This window comes from Ornithorhynchus anatinus, chromosome 11 (genome assembly GCF_004115215.2).
Source record: "Ornithorhynchus anatinus isolate Pmale09 chromosome 11, mOrnAna1.pri.v4, whole genome shotgun sequence".
NCBI classification, from domain to species: Eukaryota; Metazoa; Chordata; class Mammalia; order Monotremata; family Ornithorhynchidae; genus Ornithorhynchus; species Ornithorhynchus anatinus.
The window spans coordinates 22,126,446-22,145,490 of NC_041738.1; the positions used below are offsets into that span (position 1 = coordinate 22,126,446).

Genomic DNA, 19,045 nt, shown 5'->3' on the forward strand with positions numbered 1-19,045 from the left:
AAAGTGCACGGAAAAGTTAATTTCTTAAAAGGTTATCTCTGCATCCAGGATGAAAAAAAAAATAAAACTGTAAAACTGGCAGCAGATGTAGAGCCTTCCCGAATGGCAGTTTCCTTCAGATCTCAGGCTGAAGCAGGCAGCGTGATGGCCAAGGAGTTCTGACGGTGTGGTTGGAGAGTTGGGAAATCACACACGTGCACACCTGCAGTGCTCTCAGTTTCATCTACATGAACAAAGCGGCTCCAGGGGAGTCCAGAAGAGCAAGGTCTGGGCTAAATCACCGAGGCTGAGGCGCTGGGGCTGAAACACTAGGACTTAGTCACTGGGGCTGAGACCCCAGTGCTCTCGCACTGCACCTGCGACACTGGACCTAATACAACTGGGGACCAAGATACTAGGATTGAAGCACCAGAGCTGAGGCGTTGGTATTGTCACACTGGAGCTGATACATTAGAGCTGATACATTAGAGCTAAGACACTGGAGGCTGAAACACTGGGGCTGAGGCACTGGAGGCAGAGCCACTGGGGATGAGATACTGGACCTGATATACTGATGCTGAGATGCTGGGAATGAGCCACTGGAGCTGAACCACTGGTGCTGAGGCACTGGAATCGAAAAACTGGGGGCTGTAATTAAGCATGAACTCACGTGTGGTTTTCTTGGGAGCCAGACTCACTCTTGCCTGTTGGGAAACATCATAGATCTTCAAAATCACCTCGATGCTGGGATCCTGGAAAGTTCCCAGATGTCTGCAATGCCCATCCAATATTCTCTGCCCCTGCTAGGCCCCAAAGTAGGTTGGAGAAATGGGTGGTTTCCTCTCATTTCCCTGGGCCACCCCACCCAATCAGTACTCACCTGGACCACAGATTTCTCGCTGAATACACCTGAGATGGCAAGCCTGCAGATTGGCCTTTCTCTGATTACCTTTTCACTCCAATCAGCCCTTCCCTCTGCATTCATTATGTGCTTGCCTTTAAAGATGCCGATAGTCTAGCTCCATATGTCCAAATCATTACATTACACTCTACTATTTCTCCTAAAATTGACTTTATTAGAAGTCTCCTTGTTTAGATTTTAAGCTCCTTGTGGGCAGGGATCATATCTGCAAATTCCGTTATATTGTATTCTCCCAAATACTTAGTGCAGTATATGCTCTCCACACAGTAAGTGCTCAATCAATAGGATGGATGGATCGACTGACTGATTGATTATCACCCTTCTAGGAGCCCAGAAGTTCTTCTGGCATTGGAGCTCCCTGGCTGCCCAGAGTAGGGTGACGGAAGGGCTCCATGCCAAGTAGAGATTCTGAGACCTGGTCATCTCTGAATTAGGGTTTATCTGGACTCTCCTTCCAGCAACAGATCTGTGATAGCAATGCAAGTTCAGAGCTATGTAGTGTCCCATCATGTCTGTCTATTAATATCAATAGAATTTATTGCAAGCTTATTCTGTGCATAGCAATGTACTCAGCACTTAGGAGAATGCCATACAATAAAGTTGGTAGACATGGGACACGAACCCAGAGGCCCCCATATGCCTCAATGTGTGAGACAGTTCTGCTGCCCAAATCTGCAAGGATTGGAATAAACCCCAGCCATTCCCCTGCTTCCCTTTTGGGGCTTCAGTTTTGTCATCTGTACAATGGGGATTAGATACCTGCCCTCCTGACTTCCTATATTTTGGCTCGATGTGGGGCCAGGTCTGAGTCTTATCTCATCAACTTGTACTTACTCCATTGCTTGGCTCTGTTTTTGGAACTTGAAACGGTGGGGCCTAATGGAAAGTATAAGGGCCTGAAAGTAACAGGATCTGAATTCTTATCAGTAGCTCTGATTTTTGCCTGCTGAGAGACCTTGGGCACGTCATTTAACTTCTCAGTGCCTCAATTTCCTCATCTGTATAATAAGGGTTCAATACCTATTCTTCCTCCCCCTTAAACTGTGCACCATATGGCACAGGGATAAGGTCCAGTATGGTTATCTTGTATCTACCCAAGTGCTTAGTACAGTGTTAGGCACATAGTAAGAGCTTGACAATGCCATAATTATTGTTATTTGTGAGCTTTTCAAAAAGACCATAATTAATTATGATATGTAGTTTTGAGGAAGCAGACAGAGGTTGAAGGGGGTCAGGAAGTGGAACTTTGTTTTGGGCTCTAATCCCCCAGGTGTAGGTGGGAGTTATTCAGGAGCCTCTGATCCAGCATCTAAAAATGGGAATAATGATAAGAGCCAGGCTTCCTGGGAAGGCTAGCTCTCTCATTAACCTCACAGTCATATACTTCACGATGCATTTGAGGCAGAAGCTTCTTTAGAAAGAAAGTTTACCCACTCCTGCTCCATTTTTACCAGTTCCCAGGAAAGAGCTTCTCCTTTTAGACCTCTTTAAATTGTTCAGTCCCTACAAGGCCTCCCGCCTGTCACGTGCATGGAGAAAGGCTCATTCTCCCTTGAGTATCCAGACAGACTCACATCGGATGGGACCAAAGAGAATGGCAGCGCCGTTAGCCACTTTGGGCCGAAGGCCACCAGCGAGAATAAGACTGGGAGAAAACCACCTGTGAGCCCAGGCTTCTCTCCCCAGTATCCAGCCTTTAGACACCAGAGATAAAACCAGAGATAATGGGGAGGAAGGGGACAGGTTTGGGGAGGGAGCTGGAGAGCAGAAGCAGCAGTGTCTATCCACTGAAAAGAGAAAAGAGAAATCTGTCTCATTTGACCTGATTTTCTGGATGGCTCCGGTGACGAAGCCAACCACCCTCCACCCTGAGCCCTGCGTACAGCCATTATTTAGTGTCTCCTCCGACACAGGTTCCCTTGCTGAATAAACCCCCTCCACTCCCCCGCGGGGAAGAGGGACATTTTAGTCGCAGCATATCCCAGTTAATGCGAAAGCCTTCAAAATAGGTTGGGTCTGGCAGAACAATTTCATTATTTTTATTCTTTTTAAAAAAAGACTTCCCTCCTGCCTCTTGCAGAGCAGCATCCTAAGCAACCCTCCCCCCCGCCCCCTCTTCTTTCTATTTCTCTTTCCCTCCTCCCATCCTCTCTTGCATACATATATACTGTACACATAAATCAACTTGTCACAGCTCGTCTCCTTGCTGACAGCTGTAATTGCTTCAGGTTATAAAAATATCTGTGGGACAATACTGCATGCACACACACACACACACACACACACACACACCCCCATATGCACACAGAGAGCTAAAGAAAACGATTGCATTCCCCTTAATAATTCTTCAGAAGGGTGGCAGGGAACTGGGGAGGGGAAAATTGGGGAAGCAGTAGAAAAGCCAGCCTTGAAGACACAAAAGTGTCCAGCTGTTGGGGTGGGGAAGGAGGAATTCAGGGGTGGCAAGCTTTGCTTTTCTTGGGGACTTCAGGAGATCAAGGATGGCATAGGACACAATCCCTGGGAAAGGGGTGCCTGTGCCCCTTTCTTACCTTTGCTTAGCTCTTTGCTCAGGAAGTGGTGGGGGATAGAGGACATGGGCTTGTCTGAGACAAGCAAGTGATTGAAGGCAAATCTCTCTCCTGCCGCTCCTTCCTAACAAAGCTAAAGTCCCCCCTCTTCTGGTGAAGATCACAAACAGGGAATTCAGGTAAGAAGCCAGGGAAAGGTCCACAGCAGGCCGGGAGAGGATGCTCACTTGGTCTTGGGGAAGAGTAAGCAGAGGGAAAAGAGAGCAGGTCTTTTCCTGAGTCAAAGGTCAGGACCCAGATGCTTTACTCTGTGTTCTCATGAGGGAGGGAGGACTGAAGCTTCATTGCAGCCCAGGGGGCCGAGTCTCTGCAGCTTTCTCCCTCTCAGGAGGGGAGGGGTGGGGAGATGACTTGAGGAGGAGGGAGAGAATTTGGCTCAGGGATGGAGAGAAGTGAGGGAGGAGAGGAAAGAATTCTGACGCTAGGAATAACTAGGCAGGCTTTTATGATATTTAACAAAATCGTGTGATGTGTGACTAAAGATGATAGAATCAATCAGCCCATGCTTTTATGAGCATCTATTATGTGCAGCGCACTAAGCTAAGCACTTGGGGGAGCATGAAATAATTAGTAGGCATGATCCCTCCCTTAAGGAGATTATAATCTAACTGGCGGAATAGATACGAAAAAACACCTTCTATAGAAGGATGTAATATGCTGAAGTGTTGGTGGGGGACAAGGGGTGGGAAGAGAAACAGCATGCTATAGTGGATAAAGCAGTGGCCTGGGAATCAGAAGATCATGGGTTCTAATCCTGGCTCTGCCACTTGTCTGTTGTGTGACCTTGGGCAAGTTACTTCACTTTCACTTCACTTCTCTGTGCTTCGGTTACCTCATCTGTAAAATGGGGAATGAGACTGTGAGTTCAGTGTGGGGCAGGGTCTTTTGTCCACGCCAGATTACTAGAATTCACCCCAGCGCTTAAAACAGTACCTGGCACATAGTTAGCACTTAACATACCATTATTATCATTATAATTATTAGAAATGAATTGGGGAAGGTCTCCTGGAGTAAACGTACATCTGAATGGGGGGTTGATTTCTGCTTTTCAAAGATGGCATTTCAGATGGTGAAATCTTACACAGGGTGAAGTGGGAAGCAGCAAGGTCTAGTGGAAAAAATACAGACTGATTGTCAGAAGACCTGGGTTCTAATCCCAGCTCTGATGCATGTCTTGCTGTTTGACCTTTGCCAAGTCAAGTCACTTAACTTCTCTCTGCCTCAGTTCCCTAGTTGGTAAAATGGTGCTTAAATACCTGTTATCCTTTCTACTTAGATTGGAGAAGCATCAGGGCACAGGGGATAGAGCATGGGCCTGGGAGTCAGAAGGTTATGGGTTCTAATCCAGGCTCTGTGACTTGACTGCTGTGTGACATTGGGCAAGTCACTGTACTTCTCTGGACCTCAATATCCTTATCTGTAAAATGGGGACTGAGACTGTGAGCCCCTTGTGGGATGGGGACTGCATCCAACACGATTTGCTTGTATCTACCCCCGTGCTTAGTACAATGCCCATTGTAAGCGCTTAACAAATGCCGCAATTATTATTACTGTGAGCCCCTTGTGGATTAAGGGCTGTGTCTGACCTGATTAATTTGTGTCTGCCCCAGGGTTTAGTAGAGTGCTTGATGCACAGTAAGTGCTGAACACATAATGATAATGATGATGGTGAAGAAAATAATTATTACACTTTTTAAGTGCCAATTGTGTGCCCAGAACTGTCCTAAGGGCTAGGGTGGATACGAGATTATCATGTTGGCTCTAATACCCATTCCACATGGGGCTCACAGTCTAAGTAGGAGAGAGTGGATTTAATCCCCACTTTACAGATGAAGAAACTAATACAGAATGAGAGCTCAGGTCCTCTGACTCCCAGCCTGTTCTCCTTCCACTGGGCATAATAATAATAAAGATTATTATTATTTCTATTATTATCCACCTGTGAGTGTGGCTAATAGGACCACACTCACCACACACAACCTCACTTGGTGTTGTCCTTAACTCCTCTCTCTCATTCAACCCACATACTCACTAAATCCTGTTGGTTCGACCTTCACAACATCTCCAAAGTCCACCCTTTCCTCTCCATCCAAACTGCTAGCACGTTAATCCAATCCTTATCCTATCCTGCCTTGACTGTGTATCAGCTTCCTTGCTGAACTCTCAGACTCCTGTCTCTCCCACTTCCTGCCCATATCATTTTTCTACAGAAATGTTCAGGCCACGTTGCCGCACTCCTCAAGAACCTCCAGTGGTTGCCCATCAACCTCCGCATCAAACAGAAACTCTTTACCCTCGACATCCCAGCCCACATATTTCGCTCCTCTAATGCTAACCTTCTCACTGTACCTCAGACTTGTCTATCTCACCCTTTGCCCACATCCTCCCTCTGTCCTGGAACACCTTCCCTCCTCATACCTGACAATTACTCTCCCCACCTTCAAAGCCTTATTGAAGGCCCTTCTCCAGAAGGCCTTCCCTGACTAAGCCCACTTTTCCTTTTCTTCAACTCCCTTCTGTGTCGCCCTGACTTACTCCCTTTATTCATCCTCCCTCCCAGCCCTATAGCACTTGTATACATATCTGTAATGTATTTATTTATATTGATGTCTGTTTCCCCCTGTAGACTGTAAGCTCTTTGTGGGCAGGGAATATGCATTTTATATTGTTACACTGTACTGTCCCAAGAGCGTAGTACAGTGCTCTGCCCACAGATAGCACTCAATGAATAAGAATGACTGGCTGACCTACATGTGACAGTTTCTTCCAGGTCATCTCTTGCTGCATTCTTGTCTTTGCTAAGCCGATGCCTGACACTGTTTTTGAGCTCACCTCTTGGTGCTGCGGTCTGCTCAAAATCTCCCCAGTAATTGATCAATAATATTTATTGAGCACCCACTCAGGTACAAGGCCTCTGGGCCCTTGAGTCCCTCATTGGCCATTTCCATCACATATGCACCCATAGGTAATTTTATTGTTCTATTTGAGGAATGATTTCCATGTAGGGATCAACTGAGTGCAGAATTTAGCATTAAGCATTTGGAGAAGTACAGTGGGGATAAAGTCCCTGCCTTCATTTCTACTGCTGCCTGGCCACTTGTCTGCTGTGTGACCTTAAGCAAGTTACTTCACATCTCTGTGCCTCCTTTACCTCATCTGTAAAATGGGGATTCATTCATTCATTTATTCAATCATATTTACTGAGTGCTCACTGTGAGCAGAGCACTGTACTAAGCATTTGGAATGCATAACTCGGCAACAGATAGAGCCCATCCCTGCCCAACAATTGGTTCACAGTCTAAAAAGGGGAGACAAACAGCAAAACAAAACAAGTACTCAGGCATCAATACCATCAAAATAAATAAATATAATCATAGATATATACACATCATTAATAAAATAGATGGAGTAATAAATAATATATACAAATATGCACAAGCGCTATGGGGAGGGGAAGGGCATAGAGCAGAAGAGGGAGTAGGGGGAATGGGGAGGGGAGGAGAGGCAGAGGGAAAGGGAGGGCTCAGTCTGGGAAGACCTCATGGAGGAGGTAAGCTCTCAGTAGGGCTTTGAAGAGGGAAAGAGAGTTGTTCAGCAGATGTGCGGAGGGAGGGCATTCCAGGTCAGTGGTAGGACATGGACCAGGGATCGACAGCGGGACAGGCGAGTACGAGGCACAGTGAGGAGGTTAGCGGCAGAGGAGCAGAGTGTACGGGGTGGGCTGTAGAAGGAGAGAAGAGAGGTGAGGTAGGAGGGGGCAATGTGAAAGAGAGCTTTGAAGCCAAGAGTGAGGAGTTTTTGCTTCATGCGAAGGTTGATAGGTAACCACTGGAGATTTTTGAGGAGGGGAGTGACATGCCCAGAGCGTTTCTGTAGAAAGATAATCTGGGACTGATTGTGAGCCCCAGGTGGAATAGGGCCTGTTTTCAAACTGATTACCTTGCATTTACCCCAGCACTTAGGACAGTGCTTGGCACATAGCTTAACATATATATATACTGCAAGGGTTTAACAGATATACATTCACACACATACTCTGGCTGTGGCTGCTACCCCTGATGCTGTCACTGCATCTGAGTCCCAGCTGGCCAGAGACCTGTCACATCAACTGAGATTCTGCTTCATTAGGTCTTTAAAATGAATGTTGCTTCTGTCCTCCTCATTTATTGTTTCCCCATTTTAGCTCAGCATTCAGCAGCTGTTTGAGTCTCCTGCTGGGGCCTTTCTCCACACTTGGCCTGCCCAGTGAAGGTGAGAGAATTCACAAGGTAAGAACCTGGTTAGTTCCAAGACTGGATTAGAGGGTGGAAACTTGGAGGGTTAAAATCCCAGCAGGATGGTTTTCTGGGAAAATGGGGGCAGCTGGCCATCAATGAGGGCTTAGATTTAGGGTTGGGTTGGTTAAGCATTGGATAGAGAACTATCAGGGTGGATGGATGGAGGGATATCAGGCTGGCAATCTTGAAGACATTTTAAGTTGGGTGAAATCCTGCAAATCTCCTCCAGACATGTTGAGCTCCAGGCCAGACCTCCTACATCATGCAAAAACCCCTTTTGAATCAGGGTCTTTCCATACTTTGTCACATTGCTTTTCCGAAAGACTCCTTTCAACCTCAGGAAGTTCCCTGCAGAGCTATGTTTAGAGTGAGGAAGGATCATTCACCTAAGCTCAGGGGACCTGAGTCTATTTGCAAACTCAGGGGCCTTTGGTCACTGAGTGTAGGGACATGTCACCTCCCACCCTCATGTCTAGCAGGGTCAAAACATCAATATTCTCATCATATCCACAGGCCAGGGAAGTGGAGGCTGTGGTGACTCAAGCTGCAGCTGGGAAAATAAAATGGATGTTCTCTTTCCCTCAGGGGGACTGGGGCCCTCTACTCCCAAGATTCCCATCAGTGCTAGTGGAGAGGAAAAATGAGAAACAAAACAAAACTGTCCCTCCCAGAGCCCCTCATGAGTTCCGTTTCATTTCTATCTCCCTACCATTATTTTCAGAAGCTGGAACCTGGGGGTGATACAGTCACCTCCCATCTGGATGGAGGGGTATTTTTCCACCACCTCTCTCTGCCCACTTTATTCACCACCATGTCGATTTCAGAGATAGGAAAACTGAGTCCCAGAGCATTGAGATCCTTGGTCTTGGCCCTGGGAGAATCAGTGGGTCACCCAAAGGGTGGCCCCTAATGGTCTTCACAGACACGGACATGTGTGACAGCCTGTGTGGTAAGCAGGGCACACAGCCTAATGGGATGATGTCAGAGGCATCATTTCATTGAAGTCTGTCGGAGGCCACCCAAAAGCCCAGCACTTCTCCCAGCGGAAAGGATCTCTGACTCTCCACCCACCTTCAAATCCGCTGCCTTTCCTTTTGAAGTCCCCAAGAACATGGGTGCCTCTTCTGAGCCTTGGAATCCTGCACAAAATGTACTGTCCGGTCTGAAAACAAACAAACAGAAGGGCTACTCTGGTCCCCCAGGGGTAGCTCAGAAGCCTACTAACTCAGGACTTCTTCTTAAACAACAGTAGAGCAGGCAGGCACTGTTAATCCTCAATAAATATGCTGTTAATATTTAACTGGCATTTATTTAAACTTACAGGAACTGTCCCATTAAATCCAAATTAATTGCACATTTGGGAACCTTCCCCTAAAGCCTAGCTAGGATCTGGCCGTCTGAATTCCTGTACTGAGTACACTTTATACTAAGCACCCAGCCATAAAGAGAATATTTAAACTCTGCTTTAAAGACTTGTGGATTTGGAGTTTGTTTTGTACTCTACTTTATTTTCCTGTCTAATGATCTGTCATTTTCTTTTTGTCTCTTTATTAGATAATGGCTTCATCTACTGTTGCTCTTTCTTCCTTCTTCTCTTCTTCTTCTTCTGTCCTGGCCCAGTTGCTCTTTGCTTCTTCTCACAGAAGTTGGTCTGTCTGTTTGTCTGTCTGCCCTGGATCTCTCCATCACTAGCTTTCTCTTAGTTTACCTCTCTCTCCCTTTCTTCTGTTGTGAGTGTGCACTATAACTGAAAAGAGCATGGACTTGGGAATCAGGGGACCTAGGTTCTAATCCCAGCTCCATTATTTAACTATATGAACCTGGGCAAGTCACTTCACTTCTCTGGGCCTCAGTTTTCTCACGTGTAAAATTGGACTTCGTTCTCTGCTCTCCGTCTCCCTTAGACTGTGAGACAGGGACTGGTGCCTGAACTGATTTTCTTGCAGCATTTAGTACAGTGCTTCACACGTGGTAAATACTTAATAAATAGCATGCTTATTATTTTTGGCAGGTCATCTGACCTGAGTATGGCTTTAACCCCTTTCTTCTCAGGACCCAAGATAAGCCTGCTGTACACCTAGCAAAACTCACTTGATTGATTTTAGCTAATGTGTCATAGTAAAGATTTTAAAATGGGAACTGAAAAGAGGGGGGCCGAGAACTCTGAGATATTCCCTGAGTCACACTGCTTTGGAAAAGGCCAAGAGAGTGTAATTGGGTAGAACTGATCTTTGCTACCCCTGGAATCAATCAATATTTTTTTATTATAAACGCAGCCCGAGCTGCATTGCTCTGAGGTTATTTCGCTCGGATTATAACACACTAAAAATAAATGTATTCCCAACATCTGCTCAGTGGTTTCATTGGCTCAGATCGAATCAGTAACCAGTGCAATCTGAGGATTTCAGATAAACCACCTAATCAGATAGCTGATGTTCATGCTGAGTTAGCTTTAAAACTAGTTGGTTTTATTGCGGGACCCCTTAAATGATACAGAGGAGCAGTGTGGCCTCGGCAATGAAAATGGACCTGGGAGCCAGAGGATCTGAGTTCAAATCCAGGCTCTGCCACATGTCTGCTGTGTGACCTCGGGCGAATAAATCACGTAACTTCTCTATGCCTCAGTGATTTCATCTGTAACATGGGAAATCTATACCTGTTCTTCCCCCTTTCTTAAACTGTGAGCCCATTGTGGGTCAGGGACTGTGTCCAAACTGATTAACTTGTATCTACCTCATTGCTTAGAATAGTGCTGGACACATATAAAGTGCTTAAAAATATAATAATGATATGAATAATAATATTCAGGAAACAAACCTGGTTGAGATGAAAAGGGTTTGCAATGAAGATTAAAAATAATTATTATTATGGTATTTGTCAAGCATTTATATTTAGTAAGTGCTTAGTACAGTGGTCTGCATACTGTAAGCCCTCAATGAATACTATTGATTGATTGATTGATTGAGGTGCCAAGCGCTGAATTTGGGACAATATAAGCACATCAAACACTGTTCCCTTCCCTCATAGGGTTCCCACTCTAAGGGGAAGGGAGAACAGGTGTTCATTGCAGATGAGGAAATAATAAGAAGAAGAAGAAGAACAACAACAACAACAACAACAACAATAGTATTTACTGAGTGTTTGCTATGTGCCAAGCACTATATTAATTACTGGAGGAGATACAAGATAATCAGGTCCCACATGGGGCTCATGGTCTGAGTAGGAGGGAGAACAGGTTTCAAATCCCCATTTTGCAGATGAGGAAACTGAGACACTGAGCAGTTGTAACTTGTCCAAGGTGACATAGCAGGCAAGTGGCATCACTGGGATAAGCCCCAGTCTCCTGACTCCCAGGCCCGTGCTCTTTCGACCAGGGTACTCTGCTTCCCAGAAGACTCAGCCCAAACCTCTGAGAAGGTTAAATCACTGGGTGAACTTTACAAAGACAGACGCAGCAGACTTAACCCAGCTCACACTTGATTGTTTCTTGGGAAACTAGTTTGGAAAACATTGGCTTCTTTCAGGCCACTGACTCTGTGAGATCCAGGAAGTAATGAAGCATTTCTGTCGAAGTGTCAATCTGCCTGTTGACGTACCCATCTGTCACTGTCAATCTGCTCCTTTGTCCATCATGATCCATCACGGGGCCTCAACGCAATGTGGTAATGAATTAATGTCTGTTGCATGTACAACATACCCATTTTGGCCTCTCTTTGGAGCCACCTACCCCTGCAGCCTTTCCGACCCTTCAAGGAGCCTCAGGAGTATGCCAGGGATGAAGAGATCACCAGATGCTGTCAGTGGCTGCCACAACTCAGCACGGGATCCTCCATGAATCCTGCCATCATGTGCCACTGAGCTCCAGGTAGCTCCTCGGTGTGCTACAAGCCGGGGAAGCATTGTAGGCACATTATGATCAGCGTCTCCCTGCTTGCCCTTACCATAGAGTAATAGAAAGAGTATTTACAAAGTGCCAACCGTGTGCTGAGCACTGTACTGAGTGTGGGGATAAAGTACACAGGTAGCAATTGTCCAAATCATACAACACTTCAGTCAGTCAATCAGTCATATTTATTGAGCGCTTACTGTGTGCGGAAAACTGTACTAAGTGTTTGGGAAAGTACAATATGACAAGGAACAATAAATTTCAGATATGTACATAAATGCTATGGGTCTGAGAGGGGGGTTGAATAAAGGGAGCAAGTCAGGATGATACAGAAGGGAGTGGGAGAAGAGGAAATCGTGTCAGAGGCAGACTTTTGGTGTTCGTTGGGTTTAATTTTTTTTTAGTGGTATTTGTATCGTGTCTACTATGTGTCAAGCATTGTTCTAAGAGCTGGAATAAACAAAATCAATTGTTATCCCTGTCCCACAGTCTAACTAGGAGGGAGACCCGATACTGAATACCTGTTTTACAGTTGAGGCCCAGAGAAGTTATGAGAGTTGCCCAAGGTCACACAGCAGACAAGTGGCAGAGCCGGGATTAGAACCCAAGTCCTTCTGACTCTCAGGCCCATGCTATATTCACTCAGCCATGCTGCTTCTCCGATGAAATCAAGGCACAGAGCAATTAAATGACTTGCCCAAAGTAAGAACATGGGACTGGGGTCAGAAGACCCAGTTTTCAAATCCAGATGAGCCTTAAGATGAGCCCCATGACTTCTCTATGACTCATTTTCCTCATCTTTAAACTAGGCATAAGATACCTGGTTTGTGAGTCTATATCACTTGAGTGGTTCCAATTGGGCTATTTTGTAACCACCTCAGAGTTTGGCGCCTAATAAGTACTTAATAAATGCTATAGTTAATATTATGTCAGAAGCAAAATGATTTTGTGGAGAGATTATGAAACTGGAAGGCAGAACAATAATAATGGTATTCATTCATTCATTCATTCATTCAATAGTATTTATTGAGCACTTACTATGTGCAGAGCACTGTACTAAGCGCTTGGAATGAACAAGTCGGCAACAGATAGAGACAGTCCCTGCCGTTTGACGGGCTTACAGTCTAATCGGGGGAGATGAACAGACAAGAACAATGGCAATAAATAGAGTCAAGGGGAAGAACATCTCATAAAAACAATGGCAACTAAATAGAATCAAGGCAATGTACAATTCATTAACAAAATAAATAGGGTAATGGAAATATATACAGTTGAGCGGACGAGTACAGTGCTGTGGGGATGGGAAGGGAGAGGTGGAGGAGCAGATGGAAAGGGGGAAAAGAGGGTTTAGCTGCGGAGAGGTAAAGGGGGGGTGGCAGAGGGAGTAGAGGGAGAAGAGGAGCTCAGTCTGGGAAGGCCTCTTGGAGGAGGTGAGTTTTAAGTAGGATTTTGAAGAGGGGAAGAGAATCAGTTTGGCGGAGGTGAGGAGGGAGGGCGTTCCAGGACCGCGGGAGGACGTGGCCTGGGGGTCGACGGCGGGATGGGTGAGACCGAGGGACGGTGAGGAGGTGGGCGGCAGAGGAGCGGAGCGTGCGGGGTGGGTGGTAGAAAGAGAGAAGGGACGAGAGGTAGGAAGGGGCAAGGTGATGTAGAGCCTTGAAGCCTAGAGTGAGGAGTTTTTGTTTGGAGCGGAGGTTGATAGGCAACCACTGGAGTTGTTTAAGAAGGGGAGTGACATGCCCAGATCATTTCTGCAGGAAGATGAGCCAGGCAACGGAGGTGAAGAATAGACCGGAGCGGGGCGAGAGAGGAGGAAGGGAGGTCAGAGAGAAGGCTGACACAGTAGTCTAGCCGGGATATAACGAGAGCCTGTAGCAGTAAGGTAGCCGTTTGGGTGGAGAGGAAAGGGCAGATCTTGGCGATATTGTAGAGGTGAAACCGGCAGGTCTTGGTAACGGATAGGATGTGTGGGGTGAACGAGAGAGACGAGTCAAGGATGACACCGAGATTGCGGGCCTGAGAGACGGAAAGGATGGTCGTGCCATGCACGGTGATAGAGAAGTCTGGGAGAGGACCGGGTTTGGGAGAGAAAATGAGGAGCTCAGTCTTGCTCATGTTGAGTTTTAGGTGGCGGGCCGACATCCAGGTGGAGACATCCTGGAGGCAGGAGGAGATGCGAGCCTGAAGGGAGGGGGAGAGGACAGGGGCGGAGATGTAGATCTGTGTGTCATCTGCGTAGAAATTGTAGTCAAAGCCTAATAGTATTTGTTAAGCACTTACTATGTGCCAGGCACTGTACTAAGGACTGAACTGGTTTCTAGTTCCAGCTGGGCCACTGGTCTCCTGTATGATCTTAGTCCTTCAACCTCTCTGTGCTTTAATTTTCCCATCTATAGAATGGAGATAGGCTACTACCTGCTCTTTCTACCTCTTAGATGGTGAGCACAGGAGAGGCTGGGACTGTTTCCAATTGGATTATTTTATATCTACCTCAGTACTTTGCCCTAATAAGTACTTAATAAATACCAAATGCATTATTATTATTACTTAATGATGCCAGGGATAATATATCCATCAATTGATGGTATTTACTCTAGACAGCACCACCATTCTCCCTGTCTTATCAACCCATAACCCTGACTCTATCCTTGACTCATCGCTCTCATTCACCCCACGTCTGGTGCCAAATTGTACATTCCAAGTGCTTAGCACAGTGGTCTGCACAGAGTAAGCTCTCAGTAAGTATGATTGAATGAATATTCAATCTGTGGCCAAATTCTGTCGGTTCAACCTTCTCCACATTGCTAACATCTGTTCATTCCTCTCCATCCCTAATGCCAACCTACTCACTGTCCCTCGATCTGTCTGTCTTTCCATCGACCTCTCACCCACATCCTGCCTCTGGCCTCGAATGTCCTCCCTCTTCTTATCTGACAGATGATGATGTTTCCCACTATCAAAATGTGAAAGCACAACTCCTCCAAGAGGCCTTCCCCAACTAGACCCTCATTTCCTCTTTTCTCATTCCCTTCTGCGACACCCTTGCACTTGAATTTGTACCCTTTATTCACCCCTCCCTCAGCCCCACAGCACTTAAGTAAATATCCATAAATAATATATTTATATTAATATCTCTTTCTCCCTCTAGACTGTAAGCTCACTGTGGGCAGGGAACGTGTCTACCAATTCTGTTTTACTGTACTCTCCTAAGTATTTGGTACAGTGCTCTACATACAGTAAGTGCTCAATAAATATGATTGATTGATTAATGGGTAATAAGCACTTGGGAGAATACAGTACAAAACTGTTGTTGACATGCTTCCTGTCCACCAGGAGTTCACAGTCTACAGGGGGAGACAGACAATAAAATAAATTATGTATAATGTTAAGAAGTGCTGTGGGACTAAGGGAGGGATGGGTGTCAAATGCTTAAAGGATAAAGATCCAGGTGCTTAGGCCATGCAGAAGGGAGAGGGAGTAGGGAAAATGAGGGCTTAGTGGGAGGAGTCCTTTTGGAAGAGATGTGATTTCCAGATAACCCACAAAGTGGGCAATTCTCTTCTAAAACAGCTTCAAGAATGAACATTCCACCACACCTTTGCTATTGTCTTTCCTCCTTGAGAGTCAAGTAGATCTGTTTTCTACCCAAACAAAATCCCGCCTGCTTAGACTGAAACCCATTTCCTCCTGTCCAGTCCTCAGTGGACATGGATAAAGCTCTTCATATCCTTGGAATCAAGCATTCTGTCACCCATCAACCTTCTCTTCTCTTAAGTAAACCATGAAATTTTTTTATCTTTTCCTCCTAGAATTTCTTTTCTAACATTTTGCTGCTCTTCTATGGACTCTCTCCAATTTCTTGATAGCCTTTTTAAAACACGTCGACTAAAACAGGACATTGTGCTCTAGGGAAATTGTGAGCAGGGAAAGCGACTATAGGGAAATTGCATGCAGATTCTTGCATATCAGACTCCCTCCCAATATCACGTTGGATTTTTAAATAACAATACCTTACTGAATCATTTAGTTCTGGTTTTCTTCTGCCATTCTTATGCCTAGGGTGACAGCCTCTATCCTATCCAAGTGTACCTTTGTTTTGTCCCTTAGCATACTACCTTGTTCTTGTCCCACTGAATTTGTTTCTGTAAAAGGGAAACAGTATGGCCTAGTGGAAAGAGCATGGGTCTCAGAGTCAGAGGACCTGGGTTCTAATCCCAGCTCTGCCCCTTGCCTGCTATGTCACCTTAGGCAAATCGCTTAACTTTTCTGAGCCCTTTTCCCCTCATCTACATAAAGTGGATTCACTACCCATTCTCTCTCCTACTTAGATTGTGAGCCATGTGGAACTGGATTTACTTGTTTGAACCCCAGCACTTTGTACAGTGTTTGGCACAGAGTAAGTTTTTAACATACCACAATGATTATCTATTTTCCAATTTGTTATAGTTGCTCACTAGTATAGTTGTTCACAACCTATTGGTCAACCCATAAAAGGTGCCAACATTTGATGTTTCCCAGGGCCCAAAGTGGGGCAAAGATTTTAGTGGGGATGGGTACTGGGAGTGGACAGACTTCAAAGAATGGCAGGCCAGAAAGTCACCACTGTGAGATTTTTCAGCTCTGACTGGACACTCTCAGGTCTTGTCAGAGACCTAGGATGAGGAAGACCGGAACCAAGCTCAAAAAACTGTCAGGGCCATCCCCCAACTTCCATCTTCCCATTGAATGGCATCTATGAAGCCCAGCAACATCAGCAGACTTCCTAAATATGCTCTCCTTCCTTCCCTAATGTCATCAAAAGACACTAGGACCCAGCCAGACGTTTGAGTGGAGACCACCCTAAATGACATCAGTGGAAGTTTTGGCAGGGAAAGCAAGGAGAGGAGAGTAAAAGAACCCAGGAATTCTGGAATCCCACAACTTAGTTCTCCTTCCTGCTAGTCTAGAGCTCATCCTGCCCTCCTTGACTGGTCCCCCCATGCAGAGTTTCCAGATGTCTTCAGGGTGCAAGGGACCGGAAGTATATCCAAACCATAGTTCTAAAATAGCAGCAGTTAACCCACCACTAACATAAACATCGTCCCAGAGCCCTTCCTGAGCTACTGGGAAGCCAAGCAGACTTGAATAGACTATCCACTCTCCTAATGAATCCACTTTAGTCTTGACACCCAACTCCTGACCTCACAGAACTCTCAGTCCAAGAATAACATTAATAATAATCGTACTATTAAACAAGATGCTTAGTTTGAATCTGGAGGAATAAACCCTGAAAAATGGTCTCATAAATTAAATTCCCGGGATACCATCTTTGAGCGTTAACAGGCACAGCTGACTCTGGATTCTGGGAATCGAGCATAATTACATGGAAATTGGCAAGGCACAAATGCCAAGAATTCTGTTAACCTTTAATATCTTGAAAAAACTCTCCCCTTGTAATTATCTCTTTCCTTTGTCTTAAATGTTGCTGATGAATATTTAGAGGCGAAAGCAAGTAGGAAGGTGGCTAGATCCTGGAAACTGGAACTCTGTCTGGAATCCAGGGATTTCCAGACATTCTGCAAACAATGGGCCACTGGATGGATGACTAGAAAGAGGACTGGCTGCTTTCCAGCTGCCTGGGCAGGGACTCGGCAGACCCACACAGATTTTATCAAGGATCTCCTTGTGCTGTTGCCATCCGTGCCATGAGAAGCAAGAGGGGTCTCTACTGTGTTGGGAACTGGAGGACTGAAGAATGAGACTGTATGTCTATTTTTAGCTCAGCTCTTAGGTCTGCTGGGGGATCTTGACTAAGTCACAATTCCTCTCTGGTCCTCAATTTCTTTGTCATTCACCTGATGAGGAAAACATTGCACAGAAACAGAGGAGTGCTTTGAGATCCTCCCCCAAGAGGTACGGTGCCAAATAGATTATATTGTTGGGGCTAGGATTGCATCCAGTCAAGTGAAGTCCTCAGCACCATATTATTCTAGCGGAGTAGAGATGGTGCCCCAGGTTTACAGAGAAGAAAACATCAGCTTGGATTTAAAGGACCCCCATCCTAGTCCTAGCTCCATCACTTCATTCATTCATTCATTCATTCATTCATTCACTCGCATTTAGTGAGAGCTTGTTGTGTGCAGAGCACTGTACTAAGTGCTTGGAAACTACAATTCGGCAACAGATAAAGATAGATAGGTAATCCATAGGTAATCCCTAGCCAACAACCGGCTCTTAGTCTAGAAGGGGGAGACAGACAACGAAACAAAACAAGTAGACAGGCATCACTACCATTAAAATAGATGAATAGAACCATAGATAAATGCACATCATTAATAAAATAGAGCCATAAATATGTACAGATATACACAAGTGCTGTGGGGAGGGGAAGGGGGTAGAGTAGAGGGAGGGAGTAGGTGCGACGAAGAGGGGAGGAGGAGCAGAGGGAAAGGGAAAGCTCAGTCTGGGAACTTTGTTTTCCCACCTGCAAAATGGGAACAATAATGGCTGCCTCACAGAACAAAGACCTAAGTAATGTGAGAACACTTTGGGAATAAAGATGCTATATGAATGACTCAATCAATATCCCGGTAAATCCCAATAGATGCCTGGGAGAGTACAATACAACAGAGTTGGCAGGCATATTCATTCATTCGATCGTATGTATTGAGCGCTTACTGTGTGCAGAGCACTGAACTCAGCACTTGGAATGTACAATTCGGCAACAGTCAGAGACAATCCCTGCCCAACAACGGGCTCACAGCCTAAAAGATTCCCTGGCCACCAGAGAAGCAGTGTTTCCTAGTGCTTAGAGCATGGGCCTGGGAGTCAAGGAGCTGGGTTCTACTCCCAGGTAGAACTTGTAGAACTGTACTTGTCTGTTGTGTGACCTTGGGCAAGTCACTTAACTTCTCCGGGCTTCAATTACCTCATCTTTTAAATGGGGATTAAGACTGTGAGCTCCATGTGGGTCAAGGATTGTGTCTATGCATCTACCCTATCACTTGGTACAGTGCCCGGCATGTAGTAAGCACTTATCAAATATGATAAAAAAGGAGTTTACAGTCTATAAAATCAAGATATCTTTAGACCAACCCAAGTCCTTGGGAGCAGAGATTTGAAACAAGACCAGGGAGTGAATCCATCGGCAAATACAGAATTGGCTTCTTGTTGTCCTTCCCCATCAGCACCCCAGACCCTAGCTAAGCATTCAGAACCCGTGAAGACCTGGTTCTGCTCCTGAAGTTGATGAATAGCATCCCAGCCCCGCATCAGGTCGGATGTGGCAGGCCAAGGTATAAACATTCGAGGACAGCTTCCAGACACTGTCCTGCTCAGCTCTCGGCAGCAGAACTGGGCCCTTCGCTGGAAATGGAAGTGGCCTTTTAACATTCCACTGTCTTAAGATTGT

At 45.6% G+C, this 19,045-nt stretch overlaps 1 protein-coding gene across 1 annotated transcript in view; it reads right to left on the reverse strand.

Moving 5' to 3' along the window:
• Positions 1-19,045, reverse strand: part of NTM (neurotrimin) — a 1,126,386-nt gene that overhangs the window by 520,730 nt on the left and 586,611 nt on the right. The gene's annotated exons all lie outside the window — the stretch shown is intronic.